Below are 15,869 nucleotides of genomic sequence, written 5' to 3'. Positions count from 1 at the left end.
CACTCCAGGTTCTGCACCCTAAAGCTACAGTCTGGGTTCCCATGCCCCTGCAGAGTTAGTTTAAACCCCCACCAAGAGCACTAGCAAACCTCCCGCCAAGGATACTGGTGCCCCTCAGGTTCAGGTGTAGACCATTCTGTTTATAGAGGTCCCACCGTCCCCAGAAAGAACCCCAGTTATCCAAATACCGGAATCCCTCCCTCCTGCACCATCCCTGTAGCCACGCATTTAAGTGTTCTCTTTCCCTATTCCTTGAATCTCTATCACGTGGCACGGGTAACAAACCAGAGGCAACAACTCTGTTTGTTCTAACTCCTAGCTTCCAACCTAGCTCCCTGAAAGCCTGTCTAACATCCTCGGCACTCCTCCTACCTATGTCGTTGGTGCCAATGTGGACCCCGACTTCGGGCTGCTCCCCCTCCCCCTCCAGGACCCGGAAAACACGATCAGAGACATTACGTACCCTTGCACCTGGGAGGCAACATACCAAATGTGAGTCTCTCTCGTTCCCACAAAACCGCTTATCTGTGCCCCGAACTATCGAGTCCCCCATTACTACTGCTCTGCTCTTCTTCACCCTTCCCTTCTGAGTAACGGGGACAGGCTCCGTGCCAGAGACCTGAGCCCCGTTACTTACCCCTGGTAAGTCATCCCCCCCACAAGTATCCAAAACGGTATACTTGTTCTTGAGGGGAACGGCCACAGGGGGTCCCTGCACTGGCTGCTTCCTCCCAGTCCCCCTCACTGTCACACATTTCGTTCCTTTCCTCAATCTGAATGTAACTTCTATTATGATGACTGCTACTCAGCGGCACCTTCACAATGAATTAATCTTACCTCATTACTTCCTGACCAACAGGCAGCAATCAGGAAGGTCAGGTGACAACACCTCCTCCCCAATAGTCCTCAACACTGGTGCCCCTGCAAGGCTGCATACTCAGCCCCCTATTATACTCCTTATGCACTCACAACTGTGTGTCTGAACCAACTCCATTTACATGTTTGCTGACAGCACCTCTGTTGTAGGTCGGATCTCAAACAACAACGAGACAGAGTACAGGAAAAAGATTGAGTGCTTAGCTGCATGTTGTAAAGAAAACATCAAGGTCAGCAAAGCGAGGGAGCTGATCGCCAACTTTAAGAAGTAGAATGGAGAGCACATCTCTGTCTGTATCAAAATGGAGCTGAGGTGAAAATGATCGAGAGCACCAAATCCCCGGGAGTAATGACCACCAGCAATTTATCCTGGTCCACCCAGGTCAAAGAATTGGCCAAGAAAGCACAGCAATGTCTCTACTGCCTCAGGAGGCTAAAGAAATTCGATATGTCCACAAAGACTCTTACCCATTTTTATAGATGCAACACAGAAAGCCTCCTGCCTGGATGCATCACAGCTTCGAATGGCAGCTGTTGTTCCCAAGACTGCAAGAAACGAGAAAGTCATGAACACATATCACACATATCGCAAACCAGCCTTTGTTAACGCCAGCTATAGTTCCCACTGCCTCGAGAAAGCAACCTACCCAATCACAGTCCCCCTTCCCATCCCAGTTATACCCTCTCCCATGGGGCAGAAGATATAAAAGGTTGAATACAGGCATGAACAGATTCAAGAGCAGCTTCTTCCCTGCTGTTATCAGACTTTTGAATCGACCTCTCAAATGTTAATTGTGATCTTTCTCTCTGTGACTGTAACGCAGTATTCAGCACTCTATTCTGCTACCCTGATGCACTTTATATGGTATAATCTGTCCGGAGAGCACACAAAACAACAGCTTTCACTGTTCTCCGTACAGGTGACAGCAATCACTCAATCAATCAATCAATTACCTTATACCAGATCTAGAATAGCCTGCTCCCTGGTTAGCTGAAAAAATGTGCTGTTCTAAGAAACTAACCTAAAACATTCTGTAAACTCATCATCTGATTTTTATTACCCAAAGATATAAATGTTTGATTACACATATGAATAGACCTCTGTTAATTCTGAGATCTGTATGTGAATTATTATCCCCCACGATTATTGCCACATCTTTCAGGCAAGCTTTCATTACTTATTACTTTCCATACAATCCAATAGTGAGTTTACTGTTCCAGGAAACTGGGTAAGCTTAAATGAAGGTGAGTGAATGGTTAAGATGTTCGGGTGTCTAGTTAGTTGAGGTGAGTGAATAAGTGGGTTGGGTTTTAGGGAGGTGGATGGTAGTTGGATGAGTGGTTGGTGGTTTTGGTGGCAAATGAGTGCATTGGGCAGTGAATCTTTGTTGGGAGGGGCAGTCAGGTAATAGAGTCAGAGAATCAGAGTTGTACAGCACAGAAACAGACCCTTCGGTCCAACTCGTCTATGCCGGCCAGATATCCTAAATTAATCCAATCCCATTTGCCAGCACTTGGCCCATACCCCTCCAAACCCTTCCTATTCATGTACCCATCCAGATGCCTTTTAAAATGTTGTAATTGTACCAGCCTCCACCACATCCTCTGGCAGCTCATTCCATACACGTATCACCCTCTGTGTGAAAATGTTGCCTCTTAAGGTTCCTTTTATATCTTTACCCTCTCACCTGAAACCTATGCCCTCTAGTTCTGGACTCCCCTATCCTGGGAAAAATACCTTGTCTATTCAACCTATCCATGCCCCTCATCATTTATAAGATCACCCCTCAGCCTCTGACACTCCAGGGAGTCCAGCCCCAGCTTATCCAGCCTCTCCCTATAGCTCACACCCTCCAACCCTAACAACATCAGGGTCTAGTCCCATTAGCTGGAGGTGTAGGCGGGTGTTCAGGACTTGATATGGACCATTAAGTGTAGATGGGCATGGAGGGGATGGGTCGGGGTAGTTGGGGATTCAGAGATAGAATTGTGGAAGTCGTATTTTGGAATGTGTTCGGAGCGGTAATTGGTTTGTGAGAAGGATTGTCGAGGGATAGAGGGAAGGTTTCGAGAGAGTGATTGAGAGTTACCCCTGAGTTAGTCGAGGAATTTTCTGTCGAGTGTTTCTTGGGTGACAATCCTGGTTAATGACGTTGAGACTGTTTGAAGCTGTCAGGCTCAGAGACTTCTGCGGAGGGCAGGGAATTGCCGGTTGGTCGTTGAAATTCCCGGTGAAGCCAGCAGAGGTCAGCTTGTTGTGGCCCTGATTGGTTTCTTGGGCCTGGCCTCTGACAATTAGGAGACCCATAATAATCCTCCGTATTGTAGAAATTTAACAACAAATTGTGATACAAACATAACACGAAATCAGGCTGCACAGGTAACAAAAATATCACTTACAGTTTTTCAAAATAAGGTGTTGGGAGGTATTGAGAATCTCCAGTGGCATTGCTGAAGGTAAGCTCGGTGATTCCATGCTGAATAAGCCAAGTGTATGTTATTCTATTGCTCAGCAAACTGCAGTATGACAATGACTGTTGTCAAAGAGAGTTGAAAAATGTGGTGCAGGTCAGGCAGCATCCGAGGAGCAGGAGAATCGACGTTTCGGGCATAAGCCCTTCTTCAGGAAAGCCCTTCTTAGTTGTCAAAGAGAGCATGGAACCGTGCTGTTATGAGCTAATAAACAGATCTTGACTATTTACACAGTATATAGCATGGATGGCTGATGGATTTAAACTGGAATGTTTCCTGCTCAGGCCCTGGTTACATGTGTTCTTACATCACTGATAATGCACTCTATCAACTAACATTGTAGCTATTAACCCTTTATACTACAAGAACAGTACTCAAGTGAAGTGATAAATATCAAATTATCAGCCTTAGGTAAATCAATGCCAAAATGTTTGGTTAAGGAACTGGGAAGTGCAAAGTGTTTAATTATTTTTATTGCAAACTGTTTTAATTATTTGTTGAGGGAACTATAAAACCTGAAGCCAATTGGAATATCATTGCCTAGTGAAGAAATGACTGATCTTTAATACATTCTGGATTAGTGGTGCTGGGAGAGCACAGCAGGTCAGGCAGCATCCGAGGAGCTTCGAAATCGACGTTTCAGGCAAAAGCCCTTCATCAGGAATAGGGTGAGGTGGGGGAAGGGGAAATGAGGAAACTGTTGAAGTCCACATTGATGCCCTGAAATGTTCCGAGGCGGAAGATGAGGCGTTCTTCCTCCGGGCGTCTGGGGGTGAGGGAGCGGCGGTGAAAGAGGCCCAGGGCCTCCATGTCCTCAACAGAGTGGGAGGGGGAGTTGAAATGTTGGTCTTTAATACGATACAATACAGCACAGGCCCTATGGCCTACCAAGCCTACAGCAATTCCTAACCCTTGTTTAGACCATTACTTATTGTCCTCTGTTCGCCTCCTGTTCATGTCTCTTTCAAGATATGTCTGAAAACTTGGTAACGTGCCTGTTTCCACCACCCCGACTGGCAGTACAATAAGGCACTCACCACGGTCCCCACACTTCTCCCCCTCCCACCTTTCCACCCTGGCATGAAGCCTCTGACTATCCACCCTTTTTATGCTCCTCATAACTTTGTAGACCTCTATTAAATCATCCCCTCAAACCCAGAAAGAATCGAATAGTTATTCAGAAAAGAATAGTTTTTATTGTCATGATGGTTATTTGGATAGTGCAGGGATATGGGGAAAGGGCAGGAGTTTGGCCCCAGGGGATAGGAGCAGTGCAAGCACAATGGGCCAAACTGCCTCATTCAGCGCCATAACAATTCTGTGGATCAGTGAAGCATTGTTGGGCTGCCTTTGTTCCTCCTGTTATTTCTAAAGTTGTTTTTAATGCTACAGATTGTAGATATTTGTGCTAATAATGTACTGGGCCCAACTCTCACAGCAGGGACCTTGGTGTTGAGCTCGAGAAAGCAGGGTAGTTGGATACAAACCTTGGTAAACGCTATCACAGATGTGGAATAAAGGTCACATCAGCATCTAATGTCTAGTCCACAGCCACAACATGCCAATACTGTCTACCACGACCTTGCTCACCTGGAGTCATCAATCTCTGAAAAGTGTGTATTTTTCAATGTTTTAACGCTCTCACTATTACAAAGAGTAACTGCTTATAATCCTGTCAGCCAGCCACTACAACACCAGACCAAAATCCGAAAGAACGATGGATGCTGGAACAATGCAGGATTTGCTGGAAAGTCTCACCTGTGCGGAGACATCAGAGTTAACGTTATGGATCCATTGACCCTTCCTCAGAACCGATGGTAGCTAGGAAAAGGATGGTTTTGATGCAGAACATGGGGTGGAGGGAGGGGAGAGAGTAAATGATAGGTGGAGATAGAACCCAAAGAGACAGAGAAAAGGGACAGACAAAGCAATGGGTAAAGGTCAGCCTGGGAGAATGAATAGCTGCGAATGGGAGCCATGTGTTGTGTGTGGTGGCAGTCCATGTGCTGGCAAGGCCTGGTGTGTGGAGGTGCTGGAAAGCATGGGGAAAGCAAGTTAAAATTGCTAACTTTGATATTCGGTATAGAAGGCTGCAGAGTTTTCAAACGGAAAATGATATTCTTTCAGCTTCACTGGCACACTGCAACAAGCCTGAGACAGAGACGTTGGCAGAGTATGCCATCACACTCCTACCTTATGCCTTGTAGATGGTGGGAGAAAGTGAGGGCTGCAGATGCTGGAGATCAGAGTAGAGAGTTTGGTACTGGAAAAGCACAGCAGCTCAGGCAGCATCCGAGGAGCAGAAAAGTCGATGTTTCGAGCATAAGCCCTTCATCAGGAATGAGTCTTGTGGCCCAAGGAGGGCTGAGAGATAAATGGGAGTGGGTGGGGCTGGGGGGACAGTAGCTGGGAAGGCGATAGGTAAATGAAGGTGGGGTGTAATGGTGATAGGTCGGAGAGGAGGCTAGAGTGGATAGGTGGGAAGAGAGATGGACAGGTAGGACAGTTCAAGAGGGCGGTGCTGAGTTAGAGGGTTGGATCTGGGATAAGGTGGGGGGAGGGGAAATGAGGAAACTTGTGAAATCCACATTGATCCTGTGGGGTTGGAGGGTCTCAAGGCGGGAGATAAAGTGTTCTTCCTCCAGGCGTCGGGTGGCTAGAATTTGGCAGAGGAGGAAGCCCAGGGCCTGCATTTCCTTGGCGCAGTGGGAGGGGGAGTTGAAGTGTTTGGCCACGAGGCGATGGGGTTGGTTGGTGCCTGGAGATGTTCTCTGAACCTTTTTGCAAGTTGGCGTCCTGTCTCCCCATTGTAGAGGGGACCTGATGAAGAGCTTATGCTTGTAACGTCAATTCTCCTGCTCCTCGGATGCTGCCTGACTGGCTGTGCTTTTCCAGCGCCATACTTTTTCACCTTTGTAACTGGTGGATTGGCTTTGGGGAGTCAGAAGGCGAATTACTTGCTGGAGAATTGCTAACCTTTGACCTACAGTTGTGCCCACAGTCGTGATATTCCAGTCCAGTTGCGTTTCTGGTTCATGTTAACCCCAGGATGTTGATCACGAGGGATTCAGTGATGGCAGTTTAATTAAACGTCAAGGAGCAGCTAGATTGTCTCTTGTTTGAGATGGTTATTACTTGACATTTGTGTGGCATAACCAATACTTGCTTTTTTTTTTGCCCAAGTCTGGATATTGTCCAGATCTTGTTGCATTTGGACATGGACTGCTCCAGGATCTGAGGAATCGTGAACAGTGCTGAACATCGGCAAACATCCCCCTTCTGACCTTATGATGGAGGGAAGGACATTAATGAAGCAGCTGAAGATGATTGGGCCTAGGACACTCCCCTGAGCAACTCCAGCAGAGATGGGCCTGTAGCTGAGATGATTGACCTCCAACAATCCACAACCAACTTCCTATGCGTCAAGTATGACTCTAGTCACCGGAGAGTTAGCCCCCTGATTCCCATGGATTCCAGTTTTGCCAGGGCTCCTTGATGCCACACTCAGTCAAATGCAGCCTTGGTGGCAAGGGTTGTCACTCTCACCTCCCCTCAGGAATTCAGCTGGTTTGTCTGTGTTTGAACCAGGGCTGTAATGAGGCCAGAAGCTGAGTGACACTTGAGGAACACAAACTGGGCACCAATGAGTAGGTGCTGCTTGATAGTACAGTTGATGGCCCCTTCCATTACTTTACTGATGATGCAGAGTAGACGCATGGGGTAGTAATTGGCTGGGTTGGGTGTGTCCTGTTTTTTGTGTACAGGACATACCTGGGCAGTTTCCCACATTGTTGGGTAGATACCAGTGCTCTAACTGTACTGGAAGAGCTTGGCTCGGGGAGCGGCAAGTTCTGGAGCACAGTCTTCAGTAATATTACCGGGATGTTGTCAGGGCCCATTGCCTTGCAGTATCCAGCACCTCCAGCCATTTCTTGATAGCACGTGGAGTGAATCGAATTGGCTGGAGACTGGTATCTGTGATGCTAGGGGCCACTAGAGGAGACTGACATGGACAATTCACTCGGCATTTCTGGCTGAAGATTGCTGTGAATGCATCAGCCTTATCTTTTTGCCCTGATGTGCTGTGCTCTTCTATCAGTGAGGATGGGGCTATTTGTGGAGCCTCCTCCCCCAGTGAGTTGTTGAATTGTCCACCCCCGTTCACAGCTGGATGTAGAAGGACTGCAGAGCTTCGATCTGATCTGTTGGTGGTGGGATGTCCAGGGTCTGAGAGAACTGTCCTGCACCAGCCATAACCATATTCCTTTCTGTTAGGTATGACCTGAGGGGCAACTCTTTCACTCTGAGGGTGGCACGTGTATGGAATGAGCTGCCAGAGGAAGTGGTGAAGGCTGGTACAATTGCAACATTTAAAAGGCATCTGGATGGGTATATGAATAGGAAGGGTTTGGAGGGATATGGGCCGGGTGCTGGCAGGTGGGACTAGATTGGGTTGGGATATCTGGTCGCCATGGACGGGTTGGACCGAAGGGTCTGATTCCATGCTTTACATCTCTATGACTCTATGACTCCAACCAGTGGAAATGAGGAATGGGGTTCCAGAGTTTAGGACCCAAGCAGCTGACAACACTGGGGCTAACGCTGGTGTGACTAAAATCAAGCATGTTCATGGGAGTAGAATTTGATAGATAGAGATTCTTGGAGTCTTACAGGGCTGGAGGAGATCACAGAGTTTGGGAGGGAGAGGCTTTAGAGGGATAGGCAAACAAGGGTTAACATTTTAAAACTAACACGTTACTTACTTCGTCAAACATCAACGTAGGCAAATGATTGCAGAGAACTAAACTTAGTGAGCTCAGGCACGGGCAGCAGAAATCTGGATTACCTCAAGTCTATGGATGGTAGAATTTGGGAGATGGACTAGTGGTTGAATTGAGCTAACAACAGCACGGGTGAAGATAGTAGCAGCAGATGGGCCAGTGAGTGACGGTGAGTGGAGCCAGAGGTAGGTGGTGCCACAAATATCTGTGGAGACTGACCTCAGAAATCGTGAAAGGACCTTGGGGTGTTTAAATAGTCTTTGTGCATCGATAGGAAATTAGAAGGAACACCAGTCAAGTGATTTTTTTTTTGTTTGAAAACAGGAATGAAGATGTGAGATTTAAAGGAGAGAGACACATCATGGAAGAGAGAGATCCACTGGCTGACATCAGTGAGCAGACCCTTTCGTGATCATGGAGACAATCTATGTGGGCTTGGCATGTCACTGAAAGTAATGACTATCTGATTGAAGTCAGAAGTCACAAGACACCAGGCTATTGACCAACAGGTCTATTTGAAATCACAGTTTTCAGAGCGCTGCTCCTCCATCATGTGAAGCGATTTCTGACCTCAGTCTAACACCAGCACCTCCACATCATATCTGACCGAAGGTGGAGGGAAGACAGAGAAGGAGAACAAAACCAATAATCTGTTGTTGATGTACTCCTGGAGTCTGTGGACACAGACTGAGACAGAGCTTGGGGAATGCTCACACTGGATGTGCTCTCCCTATGTCAGTATATTAGATCATTGAGGCTCTGTCAGGCTGACTGCACACTGACATGGTCCACAGATCAGCAAGGGCTCATTGGGAGCAGACCTAAGGGCCCTGGCTTTAATGTTGCACTCCTGAGACTTGAGTGCAACTTGGTAGCCAGTATTCCAGTGCAATGCTGTGGGAATGCTGCATCACTGACAGAGTCTGTCTTTCAGACAAGATGCCAGGTTGATGCTGGTCAGGTGGATGGAAAAGATTATGTGGTTCCATTCTGAAGAGGAACAGAGGAGACTGCTCTGGTATCAAAGCTAATCCTTAACGAACAACACAGCGCCAGCTACTCAGGTTTGAACGCCAGCCTCAGTGACTGTCTGTGTGGAGTGTGCATATTCTCCCTATGTTCTCTGGGTGCTCCAGTTTCCTCCCACAGTCCAAACCTGTGCAGGTTAGATGGATTGGCCATGCTAAATTGCCCATAGTGTCCAAGGATGTGCAGGCCGGGTGGGTGAGCCATGGGAAATGCAGGGTTACAGAGCTAGACTTGGGAGGAATGAGGGTCTGGGAGGCATGCTTTTTGGAGGGCTGAAGCAGACTCGATTGGCCAAATGGTCTCTTTCCACACTGTAGGGGTTCTATGATACTAGCAACACAAACTGACTATCTATTCGTTTATCAGAGTGGGATTTAGCCTATAATTATGTGGGATCTTGCTGTGCATTAATTGCATTAACACATTTCTTACTTGACAATAAGGACAAGTAGTCAATGGCTGAAATGCTTTGGGGAGGGTGGTGTCCTTACTTTGCAAAAGGCTTTTGATAATGTCAACACAAGTTGTGTATTGTAACAGTGCTCGCTGCTTCAGGCTGCGAGAGTGTTTATTTGCAACGCCATTGTGTTTGCAAAGGAAATGAGTTGAACAAATGAAGCAATGTGAATTCAGTGTTAAACATGTCGTGACATAAATACTGCAGCAGGGCAGGGAGAGCCTTATGCTCCCAGCTCATCAGACAGACAGACATCTGACTTGAGCCTCTGTGGCTTCACAAAGGAACCCTAGCTGCAGCCTCTAATCGTGCTTGGATGGGCCATTACTTTCAGTCACGCAAGGCATGGCTTATAGCACTTTAATCAGACCTCTCCTGATTCAATAACACTCATGGACCTCTCTGTCTCTTTGTTTCAAATGAGAAGGCCTGAATGCGTGTGTTTTTTTAGGTGTATTTTTCTGGGTCATATACTTAATAGCCCTTATTGTAATGGTTCTGAATGTGTGAAGGTACTCATCATTACTCAGGCCATGTGAGGGAGGATTCAAAAATTAACACAGCCAGGAGAGTTTATAGCTTTTTTAGATTAGATTCCCTACAGTGTGGAAACAGGCCCTTTGACCCAACAAGTCCACACCAATCCTCTGAAGTCTAACTCACCCAGAACCATTTCCCTCTGACTAATATACCTAATACTATGGGCAACTTAGCACAGCCAATTCTCCTAGCCTGCATGTTTTCAGACTGGGGGTAGAAACCCACGCAGACACAGGGAGAATGTGCAAACTCCACACAGACAGTCACCTGAGGCTGGAGTTGAACCTGGGACCCTAGTGCTGTGAGGTAGCAGTGCTAACCACTGAGCCACCATTGTCTATTAATGTTCCCAGCATCATCTGTCATGACCTGAATTTGAGCCAGGACATAGGTGTGTTAGACTTTAACACTCAGTTAAAATGCAGCTCACTCTGTTAGTTAGTTTGGTGTGTCTTAGGTAGCAGTGTTAACTGTGATTGGAGGTTGAACGAGATGTTCGAGGTGGCTGACCAGTGCAAACACAGTCTTCTTGAAAAGCTGGTGTGCGTTGGAGGGGAGTGAGCACAGAGTGAGCACCTGATTGACCTCTCAGGTCAGAGATGGCAGGGGTAGTCAGAAGAATGCCCTTCAATACCCCCTCATACAAAACTCTGGCGTGGCTGCACTTGGAGTATTGTGTACAGTCCTGGTCACCACATTATAGGAAGGATGTGAAGTCTTTGGAAAGGGTTCAGGGGAGATTTACTAGGATGTTGCCTGGTATGGAGGGAAGGTCTCATGAGGAAAGGCTGAGGGACTTGAGGCTGTTTTTGTTACAGACAAGAAGGTTGAGAGGTGACTTAATTGAAACAAATAAGATAATCAGAGGGTTAGATAGGGTGGACAGTGAGAGCCTTTGTCCTCAGATGGTGATGGCCAGCACGAGGGGACATCACTTTAATTGAGGGGCGATAGATATAGGACAGATGTCAGAGGTGGCTTCTTCACTCAGAGAGTAGTAAGGGCATGGAAAGCCCTGCCTGCAACGGTAGTAGACTCACCAACTTTAAGGGCATTTAAGTGGTCATTGGATAGGTATTTGGATGAAAATGGAATAGTGTAGGTTAGATGGGCTTCAGATTGGTTTCACAGGTCGGCGTGGCATCGAGGGCCGAAGGGCCTGTACTGTGCTGTGCTGTAATGTTCTATGTTCTATCATCTGGGAGTGAGATGGCTGCATTTTTCAGGGGAGAGACAGCCTGCTGCACAGCGTCCTCTGATCAGGCTCCTGGGCTCTCAATGCACCCCTGCACCAGCCTCGACACATTAGCCCCGTCACCAACAGTCCCCAGACAGTGCAATCAGCCCTGAGCTCAATGACTCTCCCCCTGCATGATATCATAGAATCTCCACAGTGTGGAAACAGGCCATCAGGTCCAACAAGTCCACACTAATATGGAGCTAAACCTCTCAATCTGCATGATAGCACGGTGGCTCAGTGGTTAGCACTGCTGCCTCACAGAGCTGGGGACCTGGGTTTGATTCCAGCCTTGGGCGACCATCTCTGTGGAGTTTGCCCATTGCTGACATGGGTTTCCTCCCACAGACCAAACATGTGCAGGTTAGATGGATTGGTCATGCTAAATTGCCGTAGTGTCCAGGGCTGTGCGGATTATGTTTATTAGTCATGGGAAATGCAGAGTTTCGGGGTTGTGGGGGGGAATGATGGGCTGATCTTTGGAGGGTCAGTGTGGACTCAGTGGGCCGAATGGCCTGCTTCTATATGTAGGTTTTCTATGACCACTTTGTGCCCATGGTACCTGGTGGACCTGAGAAATTTGTCTCTCCTTACTGTCAATCAGGACCTTTCCTCCTCAGATTGTTACTTTTCCCCTGAACTCCACAGAAAAATCTGGCAACTTTTTCACACAGAGGGGGTGGTGTGTGTATGGAATGAGCTGCCAGTGGAAGTGGTGTATTCTGGTACAATTACAACATTTAAAAAGCATCTGGATGGGTATTAGAGGAATATAAGCCAAGTGCTGGCAAATGGGATTAGATTGGGTTGGGATGTCTGGTCGGCATGGACAAGTTGGACCAGAGGGTCTGTTTCCATGCTGTACATCTCTTTGACTCTATGACTTTGTGGTTTCAGAGGGTGTGCTGGAGGCCTGGTGGTGTTGTGCTAAGGGATGAGGGAGGTGCAAATCCACACTGTGTCCAAATGTTTGCATAAATTCAAATTTGAGAATGAGTTCATCTCTGTCTACTAGTTCAAACAGAAATTTGGCAACTCTCCCAGTGACCTGATACAGCACAGCACAGCCCTGGAGTTATAGAGTCACGCAGTACAGAAACAGACCCTTCGGTCTAACCTGTCCATGCCAACCAGACATCCATTAGTCATGGGAAATGCAGAGTTTCGGGGTTGTGGGGGGGAATGATGGGCTGCTCTTTGGAGGGTCAGTGTGGACTCGGTGGGCCGAATGGCCTGCTTCTATATGTAGGTTTTCTATGACCACTTTATGTCCATGGTACCTGGTGGACCTGAGAAATTTGTCTCTCCTTACTGTCAATCAGGACCTTTCCTCCTCAGATTGTTACTTTTCCCCTGAACTCCACAGAAAAATCTGGCAACTTTTTCATGCAGAGGGTGGTGCGTGTATGGAATGAGCTGCCAGAGGAAGTGGTGGAGACTGGTACAATTGCAACATTTAAAAAGCATCTGGATGGGTATTAGAATAGGAAGGGTTTAGAGGAATATGAGCCAAGTGCTGGCAAATGGGATTAGATTGGGTTGGGATGTCTGGTTGACATGGACAAGTTGGACCGGAGGGTCTGTTTCCATGCTGTACATCTCTTTGACTCTATGACTTTGTGGTTTCAGAGAGTGTGCTGGAGGCCTGGTGGTGTTGTGCTAAGGGATGAGGGAGGTGCAAATCCACACTGTGTCTAAATGTTTGCATAAATTCAAATTTGAGAATGAGTTCATCTCTGTCTACTAGTTCAAACAGAAATTTGGCAACTCTCCCAGTGACCTGATACAGCACAGCACAGCCCTGGAGTTATAGAGTCACGCAGTACAGAAACAGACCCTTCGGTCTAACCTGTCCATGCCAACCAGACATCCTAAACTGATCTGGTCCCATTTGCCAGTATTTGGCCCATATCCCTCCAAACCCTTCCTATTCATATACCCATCCAGATGCCCCTTAAATGTTGCAATTGTACCAGCCTCCACCACTTCCTCTGGCAGCTCATTCCACACATGCACCACCCTCTGCGTGAAAAAGTTGCCTCTTCGGTCCCTTTTATATCTTTCCCCTTTCACCCTAAACCTCTAGTTCTGGACTCCCCTACCCTGGGAAAAATGCCTTTTCTATCCACCCTATCCATGCCCCTCCTGATTTTATCAGCCTCTATAAGGTTTACTGAGAAACTCCCACAGAACATCCCAAAGTCATGATGTTCCTGAAGAAGAGTCACACTGGGTTCAAAACATTAACTCTGTTTCTCTCTCCAGAGATGCTGCCAGACCTGCTAAGTTTCTCCGTTCGCTGCAGATTTCCAGCATCTGCAGTACTTTGTCCCTCTCCCAGACAAATTGTTTGTGTGCCCTTTGGGAAGCAGGAATATATGGCAATCCTCTCCTGGCCACCACAGCCAGCTCCTAGTTAGCATGGAACTTTATATTAAATCTCTCAAGCACAAAAGTCCCCAAGTTGAAGATTAGATTCCCTTACAGTATGGAAACAGGCCCTTTGGCACACCAAGTCCACACTGACCCTCCGAGCAGTAACCCACCCATACCCATTCCCCTACCCTATATTTACCCCTCACTAACACACCTAACACTATGGGTATTTAGCATGGCCAATCCACCTAACCTGTGGGAGGAAACCGGAGCTCCCTGAGGAAACCTATGCAGACGCGGGGAAATGCGCAAACTCCACACAGACTTTGATTAGATGCATAGGAGTGTTACTTCAGACACAGAGCAATTAATCCTTCTAATTTTCTGGCTATGTTAGAGAGGGATTTACCTCTAGAATAATTCAAGAGGCAACTGCGTGTTTGTGAATGAGGTGGCAGTTTAATAACCAATGTTAAGTCACTATAGTCCTGCTCTGTGGGGATTTAACCTGAGGCTCACCATGCCTCTGGTGAGGGGAGAGGTTGAGAAGGAGAGTTCCTCATGGTAACCTCAGCCGGTTGGAATTAAACCCATGTGTTAGTCTGCAACTGGGTTAAATAACTTCAGTGGCAGCACGGTGGCTCAGTGGTTAGCGCTGCTTCTTCACTGCCCTAGGCACTCGGGTTCAATTCCAGCCTCGGGTGACAGTCTGTGTGGAGTTTGCACATTCTCCCCGTGTCTGTGTGGGTGCCTGGGGATGTGTGGGTTAGCCATGGGAAATGGAGGGGTGTGTCTGGGTGGGAAGCCCTTCAGAAGGTTGGTACAGGCCAAATGGCCATTTTCTTTGTCCCTGTAGGGATTCTATAAGTCTACGATATGCATGACTGGAGGCAAGTTAATGAGTGTCACTGAGTTGCAGATCCACTAAATGTAGGCATTGTATCTATAAAAACCTTCTACATCAGAAACACGACCATTCAGCCCCTTAAGCCTGTTCCACTGTTCAATAAGGTTGTGGTTTGCCTGCACTTTAACTTCATCTGTCTGCGTTGTCTCGATATCCCTCTATAAAAAAAGGCCCACTGAATTCAAGTTTATAATAATCAATTAATCTATTGTGTGGGAGAGCCCAACATTTCACATTCTTTCCTTAAGTTCTCCCCTAAATATCCAAGCTCTGACCTTATGGTTATGGCTCTGTATTGTAGACTCCTCCACCAATATAAAAACTCTGGTGACTGGTTTGTGCTCCTTCCAAGATACGTTTCTAACTGTGTTCAGAGTACTCTAGATGTGTTTATATTTGAACCATTTAGTTAACAGTTACAAGTTGATTTTATTTTGAAGGTGACCACTGTATTTTTGTGATTTATGGGTCCCTAAATCTACTTAACACCTGCTGTTCCTAGCTTTTTCATCCTTATACAAAACTGATGACCTTGCATTGCAATCCATCTGCTACTCACCAAAACTTATCAAGGTCTCTTTATAGTTATACGCTCACATCTACACTACATACAATGCCAGCTTCTGTGTCACTTGGCAGACTGAGATAAATGGCTGACTATTGTGCTGACCCATTAAGAATTATAGTGAATAGTTAAGATCCTTGTGGGACTTCACTTGTCACTTTTGTCCACAATCTTTCCATTTTCTGGTAGCTAACCAATCAGCTAACAAGGTAAATCATTTACCAACAATTTGGTTAAAAACGAGGACTGCAGATGCTGGAAACCAGATTCTAGATTAGAGTGGCGCTGGAAAAGCACAGCAGTTCAGGCAGCAGCCGAGGAGCAGAAAATCGACGCAGGAAAAGCGTCAATTTTCCTGCAAGCATGCAGGTACAGCAGGTAGTGAAGAAGGCTAATAGCATGCTGGCCTTCATAACAAGAGGGATTGAGTATAGAAGCAAAGAGGTGCTTCTGCAGCTATACAGGGCCCTGGTGAGACCACACCTGGAGTACTGTGTGCAGTTCTGGTCTCCAAATTTGAGGAAAGACATTCTGGCTATTGAGGGAGTGCAGCGTAGGTTCACGAGGTCAATTCCTGGAATGGCAGGATTACCTTACACTGAAAGACTGAAGCGACTGGGCTTGTATAC

This window comes from Chiloscyllium plagiosum, chromosome 20 (assembly GCF_004010195.1).
Source record: "Chiloscyllium plagiosum isolate BGI_BamShark_2017 chromosome 20, ASM401019v2, whole genome shotgun sequence".
NCBI classification, from domain to species: Eukaryota; Metazoa; Chordata; class Chondrichthyes; order Orectolobiformes; family Hemiscylliidae; genus Chiloscyllium; species Chiloscyllium plagiosum.
The sequence above is the reverse complement of the archived record's forward strand: the minus strand, read 5'-3'. Positions refer to the sequence as shown.